Consider the following 14386-nt stretch of genomic DNA (forward strand, 5'->3'; position numbering starts at 1 on the left):
TTCGAGCATATAGACCCCTTTTCAATCTGTTAACATTTTAAGCTGGCTCTGCACGAGCACCGGCTCTGCCTGACCCCCTTTTCCCCCACCTCTGATAGAGAGGCAGCAGCGCAGAGGGTGAGAGGAGCAGGCAGGAGCTGATAAGTGTGGGGAACCACCTTTTAAGCGACTCCACGTGTGCTGGCTTCCGCAGACCTGCCTGCCCCCCCCTTGCTGCCTCTTATAGAGCTCACATCCCTAATTCAATCTCACACGGCAAATTCTAGGAATGCAAGTGCAGTTTGCAAAACTGATCTATGCTGGGAGACCATCGTGCTTATGACAATCTTGTGGTCCTCTGAGATGAAGGGGGGCTGCTCATGTGGCCCAGTCACTAGCCTAGGTTGCCCATCACTGGACTAGATCAGGCCTAGCATCTGCACAGGGTAAGCCAGAATGCTGTGCGGACTATGAAGCGCTCCAAAGGATATGGGGCAGAGCAAAGGCCATGGCCTCTACAGCAGCGTTTCTTACTCCGAGGGTCAACCAAGCGGAACTGGCAATAGACATACTGGGGCCCTGGGCTGAAACAGCGGAGCCCCAATGGGGGTTGAAACCCATGAGCCTCACTTCCCTACTGGAGGGACTGAAGCTCAGGCCTGAGCAGCTGAGCTGCAGATGTGGGGCTCTGGGTATTTGCCCTTTTTGCTACCTCCTAACACAGTGGTCCCCAACCAGTTGACGTCGCTGGGTGCCAGGGGGCGTGGCTGTTCGCCTGCCGGGCACGAGAGGGCAGGGACACTCGTGCATCAGGGGTTGGGGCCGTGCATATGCCACACCCCCATGAGCCATGTGCCTGGGGCCAGCGCCCCACACAGCCGCGCACCAGGGGCTGGCGCTCCCATGCGCCGCACACCCGGAGCACGGACGGCCACTTCGCTGCGCACCCGGGGCCGGCGCTCCCCATGCGCTGCGTGTCCGGAGCGTGGATGGCCACTTTGCCGCGCTCCCGGGGCCGGCGCTCACCGTGCGCCATACGCCTGAGGCCAGCTCCGGCACAGCGCATGCGCCATGTGTCTGGGGCCAGGACAGCCCCGAGCACTTGGCGGGTGCACACAAATGCCCCCACGGGCGCCATGGCGCCCACGGGCACCGTGTTGGGGACCACTGTCCTAACACCATTTGAAACAATGCAGGCTATAATCCGGTGTTCCTCAAACTGCCATAGAGCTTGTATCGTAACGGTTTAATTCTTAGGCTGTGCTTGTTCTTTTCAAAGGGGCTGCAACATGTTTTTCCAGTTGTAACACTCGTACTTTCTTATTTCCATTCTATCTCAATATTTTTATCCTAAAAGTTTAAAAACAAAAAACCCTTCCAAGAGTTGAGTGCATAATACTTTTAATCAGGAAACACTGAATGTGGTTGTATCTCCAACTGTTATAGAGGGGCAAGTTCTCTGCAGAGCAAACCAGGAATGTATTTACAGGTTGAACCTCTCTACACTGGGATACTCTTGTCCAGAAACATCAAGAGAGTCCTGGTGGAAAGCTGGTGGCTGGGAGCCCTGCAGGCTAGCAGGGCAGGGAGCTGCTGGCAGCAGAGCTACTCAATGGGGCTGGCAGGGCAGTGGGGCCAGTGGTGGGAGCAAGTTGCCCGACGGCCAAACCAGAGCTGGGAGAGTTGGTGCCGGGGGGACCAGAAATGACCTCCCCCGGTCTGGCAAAATCCCTCATCAGGGACCGGTCAGATTCTGAGGGTGTCAGACCAGGGAGGTCCAACCAATAGTTGTTTCAGATGCTTGTGTCCCTTGCTGTTTTTGCCTATAGCTGAAGAATACTTGGTAACATCCGAGTCTCTTATTTATTTGAAATGAGTGTTTGTTTGTTTGTTTGTTGGACCAGATGCTTAGTTCTGGGTAAGAAGGAGTTGGAGTAACTTGGGACCATTGCACAACCTTGATTCAGAGGTGGCTCTGTATCAGGCCTGTCCTTCAGCCTTTAGTTAACTTATGCAAGCTGCAAATGTCTCTTGAGGTGCTCTGATTTAGCCAGACTGAGGATCCTGGCCATGTACCTACCCTGGTAGCCAGAAGAAGAGATGGCAAAGGAGTTCGGTGGAGATTTAACCCCAAGATTTCCCCTTGTATGTGAAAGAAAACTGATGGCCAAATATCTCCACTATCGGGCTATTTTGTGCCAGTGGCACTAAGGCTGGAGCTGATAATAAACCAGCAAGCTGAAGGCTAACTCTTCTGGACTGAGATGATTTCAGTATTTGTATACACTTTTCTTAGGAGGTTGGTTTCTGAAGATTGCTTGTTGGGAAGTATTTGTCATGAAATATTTGTCACTCAGAGCATTCCTTACGTAAAAAGATACTGTACAGGCAGTCCCCGACTTACGCGGATCCGACTTACGAACGGGGCTCTCTCGCCCCGGAGGTCGAGGTAGCGGATTGCTACCTGCGAGCTCCGGGGCGAGACAGCCCCGTTCGTAAGCTGCTCCGGTGCCCCTGGTCTGCTGGAGACCGTCTGCAGCAGACCAGGGGCACCGGGCGGGTTCCCGCGCTTCTGAGGCTTTGCCAGAGCAAAGCCTCAGGAGCGCGGGAACCGCCGCTGCTGCCGCTTGAGACCAGGTGCCTGTGGTCTGCTGGGGACGGTCCCCAGCAGACCACAGGCACCGGGACTGAAGCCGCAGCCGCGGGGGGGGGGGGTCCCGCGCCTCTGAGACTTTGCCAGAGCAAAGCCTCAGAGGCGCGGCACCCCGCTGCCGCTGCTGCTCTGCTCCCCGTGTCCCTGGTCTGCTGGGGGGGGGGGGCGGATAGTGTGCCCCCCCCCAGCAGACCAGGCTTTTGTTTTGGACCCTGGAGCAGAGCAGCTGGGGCGCTGCGGATTGGTCCTGCAGCACCCGCTCTGGGCACTACTGGACCAACCCTGCAGCACCCCAGCTGCTCTGCCCCAGGTGTCCTGATTCAGCCGCTGCTGGTCAGTTTCAGCAATGGCTGAATCAGGACGCCTGGGGCAGAGCAGCTGGGGTGCTGCTGGGTTGGTCCAGTAGCGCCGAGGAGCGGTGCTACTGGAGCAACCCAGCAGCACCCCAGCTGCTCTGCTCCAGGCATCCCCAAGTCAGCCGCTGCTGAAACTGACCAGCGCTGACTACAGGAAGCCCGAGGCAGAGTTGCTCTGCCCCAGGCTTCCTGGAATCAGCGCTGATCAGTTTCAGCAGCAGCTGACTTGGGGAAGCTTGGGGTTCTTAAGTTGAATCTGTATGTAAGTCAGAACTGGCGGTCAGTTTCAGCAGCGGCTGAATCTGGACGCCAGTTCTGACTTAAATACAGATTCAACTTAAGAACAAACCTACAGTCCCTATCTTGTACGTAACCCGGGGACTGCCTGTATAATTAATGAATGAAGTCCAGGTGTCAATGTCAAAATGCTCATTGACATGAAACGGGGCCAAGATTTCACCCCATATAGTACTTTAAAATCCATTATCTCACTTAAGTACATTTTAATATTAGTATAGTCCAGAGTTCTCAAAATTCATTGCACTGTGATCCCCTTCTGGCAACAAAAATTACTACGCAATATCAGGGAACTGAAGCCTGAGCCATCCCTAACCCTGCTTCCCTGGGCAGGACACTGAAACCCAAGGACTAAAGCCCTAGGCAGAGGGCCTGTAACCTGAGCCCCATCACCCAGTTTGTCTGTCAACCCTGGTGACCTCACGAAAATGGAGTCGCAACCCACAGTTTGAGAACTGCTGCTATACAAATGTTTTGTTTACGTTTCACCATTTATGCTGTTTACTACAGTAAAACTCCATTAGTTCGGCATCCAATGCTCTGGGACTCCTGATGGTCCAGCACCATCAGGAACCCGGAAGTGCTGGGGCAGCCGGACAGGCTTCCCCCATTCAGCTGCTGCTGAAACTGACCAGCAGCTGAATTGGGGAAGCCGGGAGCAGAGCAGCTGGGGTGCTGCCAGGTTGGTCCCGTAGTGCTGCCCCTCGGGGCTGCAGGACCAACCCGGCAGCACCCCAGCTGCTCTTGGGGACCCTTGGGGCAAAGCAGCTGGAGTGCTGCCGGGTTGGTCACGCAGCGCCAAAGGACGGCGCTGTGGGACCAACCCGGCAGGACCCTAGCTGCTCTGCCCCAGGGGTCCCAAAGTCAGCCGCTGCTGAAATAGATCAGCAGCTGATTCCAGGAAGCCCCAGGCAGAGCAGCTCTGCCCCGGGCTTCCTGGAATCAGCCGCTGATCTGTTTCAGCAGCGGCTGAATCGCGGACCCCTGGGGCAGAGCAGCTGGGGTCCTACTGGGTTGGTCCCACAGCGCCGTCCTTTGGCGCTGCGGAACCAACCCGGCAGCACTCCAGCTGCTCTGCCCTAGGCATCCCCAAGAGCAGCTGGGGTGCTGCCGGGTTGGTCCCGCAGCTCCGAGGGGCAGCGCTACGGGACCAACCGGGCAGTACCCCAGCTGCTCTGTCCCAGGAGTCCCCAAGAGCAGCTGGAGTGCTGCTGGGTTGGTGCCGTAGCACCTCCCCTTGGCGCTGCGGGACCAACCCGGCAGCACCCCAGCTGCTCTATTGCAGGCATCCCTGATTCAACTGCTGCTGAAACTGCCCAGCAGCAGCTGAATCAGGGACGCCTGGGGCAGAGCCGGACTATTGTAAGGGGGGGCTATGAGGGGTCTGGGGTGGCATCCCCTCCCACCCCACTCCAGACCCCTCATAGCCCCCCCTTCTGATAGTCCGGCATATCTGATAATCTGGCACCCCCTGGGTCTTAAACGTGCCGGATTATCAGAAGTTTACTGTACTTGTATTTCAGTTATTAGGTGGCACAGTGAAAATAGTCTTGTCAGTTTCTAGTCAGTTTTGCTTTCTGATTTTGTCCTAGCTCAATCCAGCCCAAAGTATGAGAGCCCCAAAGCTATTAGCAGTCCAGGATGCATGCAAACAGCATGGCATTAGCTGTTCTTCCCGGCCTCTGTGAATATTTTACTTTCTTAAGCTTCTTTAACATTTTTAATACAGATGTTTAAAGTTGTAGTCAAGTGCTTTTTTGGCTATTGGACATGTAATTCAATTGCCACAGAACAGGTTTTATTCTAGACAAATATACCCGTCTAGAGACTTAAATTTTTTGAAGATTTTGATTTTTAAAATGAGAAATAGCCACAAAGGATCTTTTTGCAGAAAATATATTGTTGCAATGTGGATTTCATTTCCATGTTACTATGTTAATGTTACAAGAAACTTGACTATGATTATACGTATTTTCACATTGCATATCCTCCACATGAGAATGTGTTCAGATATGATTACACTATGGTTATGCATTTATAACTAGTTAAGAAAAAACCATGCTAATGCTTCCACCTGCCTCTTATCTTTAGCAGCTTCTTGCTGACCCATGGGTGTTGAATTTTGTCTTGTTTGTGTACAACTGAGCCAATTAATTGCTATTTAATAATGCACCTGAGACTGTGTGCTACCTTAAAACTTGTCTTCAGTATTCAGTTTCTTTGTGTATCTTGTGGTGCTATAAGTAAGGCAACTTGATAAAGTCAAAATAGCATGACATGTTTCCACAGTGGCGTAATGTGCATTATGGAGGTGTGATTTCTCAAGCACTCTCTCAACACACATTCGTGGGTTTTCATGGACTAGCTGGTGTGATTTCTAAAGCATACGCTTGTAATGCATGTAACCCTGCTCTGTAGACATGCCAGTAATGCTGGACATTACTAGTAGTAAAGACATTGCAGTGATTGTTCAAGGATTTATTAAAGATTGAAGGTAGGAGTGGCCTTACATTCATACATCTTATTATTTATTGTAAGAGAATGCTTTCTGTCCCAAAATATCCCAAAGCATCTTTCAGGCTATGTAAAGCCTACACTACTGAATTGGAAGAATCTTACTCAATTAGCCTTATTAGCACTGGCACTACAGCTGACAGGTACTCCCCCCCCCCCCCTTGTATAATAAATTGTGCGGTTCCCCCTTTTTTCTCCTCTCAGCTCATCTGAGGAATGTTAGTCTCTAAGGTGCTACAGGATTATGCAATGTTTATTTGAAGTTACAGACTAACACAGCTACCCCTCTGAGACTTAAGGACAAAAGCGTATTCTTAGGCATAGCACACTGAATAGCAGTGAGAGGAAGGAAGATTTTGGCCCAGGAATTCAGGGCAAATACTTCTCTTCCTTCTATCCCCTTGTAAAAATAAAAAGCTAATCAGTCTCACTCTTATGCTACAGTGTATCTGTGTGTGATTCCAAAGAGAGTAGGCTGCTTGTTAGAGCCTTAAAAAGTCTTTTGGAATCAAATGTGATTCTCCTATTTCTTTTGGATAATTTTACCTTTAGGCTTTGGCACTACACCTGATCTAACATGAAATGTGCCATCACACCCACTCCTCCCTTCTCTCTCCACCCTTCTAACATACCTAAAAGTTTTGCTATCTGCAGTAATTTGCCTGGGTTGGAATAATTTCAACACATGAAAAACAGTTTCCATAGTTGTGTGAAGTGAGATTTGTACTGTGCAGTGGCTATAGAAGTAGGCATTATAATAAAGTCTCAAGCTTGGTTACTTGTGCAGAATTAAGCACTTAAGTGAACATTTCTTCCTTGCCTTCCAACTTTGTGCTGAATAAACCGTACATAAACTGAATAGAGTCCTCCTATACTGGGGGTTTCATGTGAGTGTGTAACAGGGTAGGTGTTTGTATTCTGAAGTATCTGAAACAATATCAGCTTCTGGGAACACATCTTTACTATCCTTGAGTTGATTTGAGAGAGAAATCGCCAATACTCTATTAGTACTTGGAAGATTATAAACCTCAGAGATTTAGCTGAGGATTAGTAAATTGAAGAGTGTACATTATCAGACCAGGCTTAGAACCATGATTGTCTCTGAATCGTTTTCATTAGTGCTTTCTTCAAAGATCGCTAGAATTATGTAACAGTGACGTTTCAGGGAATCTGGCAGTTTATTTTTGTTTCTTCTCTGCCCCTCTTCCTTCCCTCCTTCTCCCGTGCACAAAAAGTTATTTTTATTACTCCAGCTTATAATGTGCAGCACGGTTAAAAAGGCAGAAGCGTGGATTGCTGAGGAGAGATGACTTCAGATGTTGCATCTGAACACGGATTGTAACTTAGCTTGGTGGTTTGTTGAAAGAGGCAGAATGAGGTATAAGAAATATATAACAATTCTAGAAGCTGCGATTGGCATCACCCCCGTTAATAAGAGAGAACTGCTTCCGGAGGGGAGACATGCAAACCTTTGGCAACATCCGGGGTGAGTATGTCAATAGCAAGTCAATGAGTAATTGTGAAAGACAAACATTTTGCCTTAAAGCTGCACACAGCCAGACCTAGGAAGTTGTGTTATCTGCAGTAAGGAGGAATCCTTCATAAAGCACTAATCTTTTAAAAAAATACATAGTGTTATGAAGTAACCAGTGCAGAATGTAGTTTCTCTTGGGGAAATATGTATGCTGGTCTTGATTGGCAAGGCCATTTTCAGGTAATTTGGAAGTAACATTTAACACTCTGTGCAAACTTCTGTTTGAAAACTGAGTAGATAAGTTGGAGCATACCCATTTCGTTCGCTACTGTAGAGGGTATTTTGCAGCTTGATTATTCCTCGATTAATTTTCTCCTTAAATATTTCATGTACATTTTTTGTTGGAAATCTCTCAGCTCCTGAAGATGGAAAATAAAAGCATTGATTTCTTTAGGGAGGTTCAATATTGCTTTGTCTACTGAATATCTCAAAGGTCTCTTACATTTAAGATAAATCAGTTTCCAGGAATTAATTTATTTTGTTAAATGGGCAGTAAAATCCTTTGTTTCAATGGAAAAAAAATGCCATTAAAAATGGGATATGTCCATGTGGCACTGATGGATTAAATACACATCTTTTAAAAAAATGCCGTATTACTAATTATGTATGTTAGAGGTCTAAAGCTGAAAGCAATTAAGTCTCAGTGCTCTAGGTTGTTGCTATTTTTTTTTTTTTTTTTGCATTTTACTCCATTTCAAAGATGTAAATAGACCAGATAGTTTCAGTTTAGTTTTGTAATCTGTTTCTAGTCAGTTATTTTCATGTTTTTCTACATCAGGATGCTGCAGTGTTTTTGTTAGAAACACTGTACAGGAATATTTTTCTTTTTTTCAAATGTATAAAGCAAGTTAAGTAACAGCTTCTGTTAAACCCAATTCATGGAAATATTCCTGTGCGCCTTCAGATATTTTTTTTTTTCAAGTTTGCTGATACAAAACCTAAACCAGATTTGACAGGATAGCCCCTTTTGGCTGTCTCTACACCAAGGTTTTATTTATTTATTTTTTTAATTTCCTACAGTTGTTGCTCCAGTGAAGCTATAAGTGGTGGGAGCACTAAAGTAGACAAGGTATCAGTGCATCAATCATGTCATCTAACCCTACTCGGAGCATGTTTAGACAGCACAGATTTCAACACAGATTTCAACACCTCCTTTCTGTTAGAGATCCCCACATTGGAGCTGCAAGGGTGATATTGCAACAAGGGAAAATTCTTATGAATCCATTAACTGGACAAAGTCTTAAAATACTCATTTAAGATACAAATTACTTATTGGAAGAGTTCCTAATTCTGAGTGCACATTTCACTCTGTTTAGAAAGAGTTCAACCCCATTATTAGCACTGCACAAACTCTAACTTTTCTTCTCTTTTGTAGCTGTACCTATGTGGTACTCTGTTTGAGTTTTGCAGCCACTCCTTACTTGCTGATAAACAGATTGTGTAGTTTCTTGAAATAGCCTGTGTAGCCATGTTGGAAAGCAATTTGCATGTTCTTTTTGCATTTCTCAGTTGTCTGAATGTATGGTGGTGTTCAGTGCAACAAAGTTGGCTTTACACAACCTTGGTTGATGTAAAAGGTTTTGTTTTTTGTTTTTTAAAAAAACAACCTAATTTTCTAATTAATAATTTTTGCATCTTTGAAACTTTGTCTCTATTTTCAAATTTTAGCTAGTATCAAATTACTGATGACAATGTCCCATCAATAAATTTGTTTGCTTTTCTTTCCAACACCTAAGATATTGAGGATGATATGAGTGTTCTATATTAAGGGATTTAACATTTAAAGAGCATGTTTGCATAACAGAAGTGAGTTCACAACATGGTCATTGCTCTTTTTAATTACAAGCCAATGTGAGCTTAATGAGGTTTTAATGTACCTTTACAAGTGAAAGCTCAAAAATAACTCGTGCTGCAGTCATGGGTGAGATTAAGAGTCAGGTGGGTTGTTCTGTTTTCAGTTGCATAGGTCTTCACATGGTTGCTCCAGTTACAGGTAAATATCTGGGCGTAAATACTTGAAATATTAACTGGTTGATCAGTAAACCTACAATGAGATGATCGAGCCACGTAGGTAATCAAATCAAACCATGTTTGTAATTCCCCCTTTCTATATCATTTTCCAGGGACAAAGGTTCAGGTCAAGGTAATCTCTTCTAGGGATGTAACTATTGCCCAAAACAGTTAACCAATTCAATGATTACAATTATATCATGTAACCAGTTAACCATTGATGGTCTAGCACAGGGCAGTCAAGGCTGTGGTCCCATTATGTAGCAGGTACCGCTCCAGGTCTGCCCGCCCACAGGTAACTCTGGTGTGCCATTGGCATGACTGCAGCTGGGATCCTGCCTGCCCATTGGGAACTCTGGTATGGCCACAGTCGTGGTCTCACCTGCCTGCTCCAGCACTGTCACATGGTAAATGGAGAGTTTCTGAGAATAAAATGGAAGAATAACGCTTATTTTGAAAGGAGAAAAACTCATGCTATTTTTATATCACAATTTTTTTTTTATTTAAAGATCCAAAGCACCATCAAGGTTACTTTCTTTACCACTTATGTTTGTCACTGTAGAACAATGATGAGATGTATGTGTCAGTTGAGTATTAATAACTGTTGACCTCTCTATAAGGACCCCAAATCATGCCCAAGATGGTGTGTTAGTTTTTAGCCCAACGTATAACTGTCCCGATGCTTCCAGGGAAATCAGTATTGTGTGTACAGCTGTAACAATAAAATTGACATTATGAATATTCATGTATCTTTCACTGCTCAAAAGACATGTTGAAGCATCCTTCTGTCCTGCAGCTACATAATCATGCCACAACTACGCTCTGGGAATTTTCTTGAGTGAGAGCGGGGGAGGAAAGGGAGAGAACCACAAACCATCAATCAGTTTTCACATCTTGAATTTGGGGTTGAAAAGTGTTTGTTTTAAAAAGTAGAAACAAGCCCGAAGGATTGTTGTTGCCATAGACTATTTAACTTAAAAAAAAAAATGCTGTCTTGACATAGCCATGCTCACGGTGTTAGAATGTCTAACCCTTATTTAGGTGGTAATTGAAGAATTTCTTCTGGTAATTATTTCACCATGTTTCTTGCTGCTATCCTTGTTCACCAGAGGTGGCTGTGGATTACTAAGCAGAAGGATGTATAAATGATGATTCCCTACACAGGTGGATCCACCTTTAGGACCGTATCTTTCTGTAGAGATTTAGAATGTCACTTGAATAAGATGCTTTGGAAAGGAAGGCTGGCCTGATTGTCAAGGTGTAAGACAGGACTTAGAGAACCTGGGTTGTGTTTTCAGTTCTGCCACAGGCTTCCTGTATGGCCGTGGCAAGTCACGTCATCAGGCTTGAGGAGAGTGCTAGGTTTCTGCCTCCACCTCCTCTCCTGGTGCAGATGGGATTTCCTAAATTCCAGCCATTACTCCCTCCTCATCTCCCCAAACACTCCTACCCTACAGCTCCCCCCCCCCCCAGCCACTTATTCCCTCCTTATCTCTCCTCCCCCTCTCCTTATCTTTCCTCCCTACCTGCTCTCTGAGTTCTTCCATTTCAAGCAAGCAGCTCCTTTTTTAAGCTGCTGCTCAGGAAGACGCCCCTCCCCCAGCCACTCAATGAGCTTCTTGGTAGAGCTCATTAAACAGCTGCACAGCTTACAGGGAACCTAGGTCCTGTGGCTCCTTAGAAACTAACCAAAATATCATGAGCTTTCATGGCTAAAAACCCACCTCATCAGATTAATTTCAAATGGAAATAAAAGAAGCCAAGCTATATATAAACAGCAGAAGAAATACCTGACAATTGTAGGACCTGGGTTAATGAGGCTAATTAAGTGGGCTGGTTGTGTCAATACATAGCTTTCGATGTGGAAATGCAGATATTAAAGACAGAAGAAATTGGCTTTGAAATGTGCCAACCAGTTGATGTCTTTTTTTTTTTTTTTCAAGCCCAGGGTAACAGTGTCAAATCTGTAGATGAATTCCAGTTCTGCAGACTCTCTCTATAATTGGTTAGTGACATTCCTTTGTAGAAGAATGGCTACTTTTAAATCCATGATTGAGTGACCGGGCGGGTTAAAATGTTCCCCTGTGATTTATGTGTGTTACCATTTCTGATGTCTGATTTGTGTCCCTTTATCATAGAGACTGTCCAGTTTGGCCAATATACATGGCAGAGGGGCATTGCTGGCACTTGCTGGCATATATCACATTAGAGGATGTGCAGTTGTATGGTTTCCTGATATTGTGGCTTATGTGGTTAAGTCCTGTGATGGTATCACTTGTTTAGTTATGTGGGCAGAGTTTGTTGCAAGGGTAGGTTCCTGGGTGAGTGTATCTGAGGTGTGATGTGTGGCTGCTGGAAAGGATTTTCTTCAGGTTGGGTGGCTGTCTGTAGGCGAGGACTGGCCTGTCTCTCAAGACCTGTGAGTGTGAGGGATCATTTTCCAGGATAGGTTGTAGATGGTTAATGATGCGCTGGAGGGGTTTATGGTGAGGGCTGTCAGTGATAACCAGTGGTGTTCTGTTTTCCTTGTTGGGCTTATCTTGAAGTAGTTGACTTCTGGGTACCTGTCTGGCTCTGTTTTACGCATTCCTGATAAAGATCTTGTAGGTGTTTGTCTCTGTCTGTGAGACTGGAGCAAATCCGATTGTATCTTGGGGCTTGGCAAGATACTGTTATTTACTCTTGTTTTTCCCCCAATTCATCCTTAAGATGAATGATGCAAGAAAATTCCTTCCATCAGCTGAGTCTGCAGCTCCGAACACAAGGGGGAAAGAATAAAATCCTGTAATAAGAAGGAATTATATCTTTTATGTGGCTTGGATAGGCCCATTAATAGCTATTATCCAGGATGGCCAGGAATGGTGTCCCTAGTCTGTTTGTTACGAGCTGGGAATGGGTGACAAAGGATGGGACACTTAGGGTATGTCTAGACTACGTGCCTCTGCCGATGGAAGCATGTAAATTAGACATACCGACATAGTCGTCAATGAAGCGGGGATTTAAATATCCCCCGCTTCATTAGAATAAAAATGGCCACCGTGTTGTACCATCTCAGCTGTTTGTCGGCACAAACCGGCAGTCAAGACTGGGATCGGTCGACGAGGAAAGCCTTTGCTGACCGATCCCTTATGCCTTGTGAAATGAGGTTTACAGGCTCGGTCGGCAAAGGCTTTCCTCGTCGACCGATCCCTGTCTTGACTGCCGGTTTGTGCCAACAAATTGTGCCAACAAATAGCTGAGATGGCACAACGTGGCGGCCATTTTTATTCTAATGAAGCGGGGGATATTTAAATCCCCGCTTCACTGACAACTGTCGGTATGTCTAATTTACATGCTTCTGTCAGCAGAGGCATGTAGTCTAGACATACCCTTGATGATTATCTGTTTTATCCATTCCCTCTGCAACACCTGACATTGGCCAATGTTGGCAGACAGGATACTGGGCTAGATAGACCTTTGGTCTGACCCAGTATGGCCGTTCTTCTGTTCTTGGATCCTGGGAGTGTAGTGTAAGGATTATGAGGTGTAGTCAAAAGATCTCCAGAAATTAGACAGAGTTAGCCCTAAAGGTCCCATAGAGCTTACTTATTATTGAAGCATCCATAATTATTTGAAATCTGAATATGGAAACTCCTTTGTGGTTACATATGTTCACTTGCTTTAACCTTGTAACTGTCATTTCTTTTTCTTATATAATAAATCTTTAGATACTTTATTATAGGTTTGGTTAAAAGTGTTGTCTTCGGTGTGGGAGGTAAAGTGCAGTTGACATTGGGTAAATGACTGGTTCTTTGGGGCTGAAGTGACCAGAATAGTGCTGTGATACTTGGTGTAAGGGACTGTCACAAAGGTAGACTCACCTGGGTAGCAAGGCAGGTCAGTGTACCCACAGGGAATGTCTGTGACTGTATGTTAAGGCAATTGTAGAGCCTGAGGAGTTTGCACTTGGATAACTGATTTGTGACCTCTAAGTATAGAACTCTCAGCCATTGAACTAGTGCAGGTCAGCTTGACACCTTCATTGTGATTATACTTGACTTAAATGCAATTTTATTTTTTAGGAAACAGACTACTACCCTGCCATCCCCTTGTGAGTGGAACTGGGAGCACAGCTGTACTTCAAGCCCAAAATACTTGACTGGAAATAGACAGAGTGTGTCAAAAAGCAACATTCCTCACCAGGTACAGTTAATTTCTTCCTGACCTTATGGATCTGTTATCAGCCTGAAATCTGTAAAATCAATGTAAAATCACTAATTATTGCATCTTAAAGCATTAGACAAAATATTTATCAGGCTGTGTTCTTCAGCTGGTCATGCAGTGATCTGATGCAATTCTATTGGAATTCCTATATAACTTAGGACCAGTAGATACATGCATACACTAAAATTTAGTAGTTCATAACATAGGCTCTTTGAAGTAGAGATCTTGTCTGCAAAACAGAGTGTTTTGTCAGTGCCAAGTAAATGATGATGCACTAGGTTGGAGTAGTTCATCAGTTAGCTAATGTTTTGCTCCTAAAATATGTAAGTACAGTAAAACTCCAATAGTCTGGCATCCAGTTGTCCAGCATCAACTGGAACCCGGAACTGCTCAGGTCAGCCACGCTCACAGCCGGGCCGCTGTGAGCCGTATGCGCGCTCACGGTCCCCAGCACACACAGCATCCAGCCTGCATGTGCTAGCAGCCAGCTGCTGAGCACAGGCAGCTGCTTTGGGACCCTGACATAAGGTTGGGGGAGAAGGGGGATTGGGTGATAGCAGGGAGGGTAGGTGTTTGGCTCTGAAGAAGGGAAGGGGGATTGGGTTGCTCATTGAAAAGCCGGCTGCTCAGTGCATGTGCCCCAGCGCCTGGAGGGAGATGCGCAGCTGTACCGGCGGCTCAGGGACCCAAGCATAAAGTGGGAGGGATGAGGATTGGGTTGGGAGTATGCCCCCTTGTGGTATCTCCTGGTACTCAGGCATATTTGATAATCCAGCACTCCCAAAGGTGCCGGATTATCGGAAGTCTACTGTACTTGTTTAGTTTCATTTGTATTAAACG

At 45.8% G+C, this 14386-nt stretch overlaps 1 protein-coding gene across 5 annotated transcripts in view; it reads left to right on the forward strand.

Annotated features, from left to right (window-relative positions):
* The window catches only part of TJP2 (tight junction protein 2), a 105514-nt gene that overhangs the window by 7386 nt on the left and 83742 nt on the right, over positions 1–14386 (forward strand). For all 5 annotated transcript variants that reach the window (XM_075931681.1, XM_006137846.4, XM_006137845.4 and 2 more), the window contains one exon: positions 13405–13525. The gene's annotated coding sequence lies outside the window, so the exon portion shown is untranslated. The remainder of the gene's footprint in view (positions 1–13404; positions 13526–14386) is intronic.

Source organism: Pelodiscus sinensis, chromosome 6, assembly GCF_049634645.1.
Source record: "Pelodiscus sinensis isolate JC-2024 chromosome 6, ASM4963464v1, whole genome shotgun sequence".
NCBI classification, from domain to species: domain Eukaryota; kingdom Metazoa; phylum Chordata; order Testudines; family Trionychidae; genus Pelodiscus; species Pelodiscus sinensis.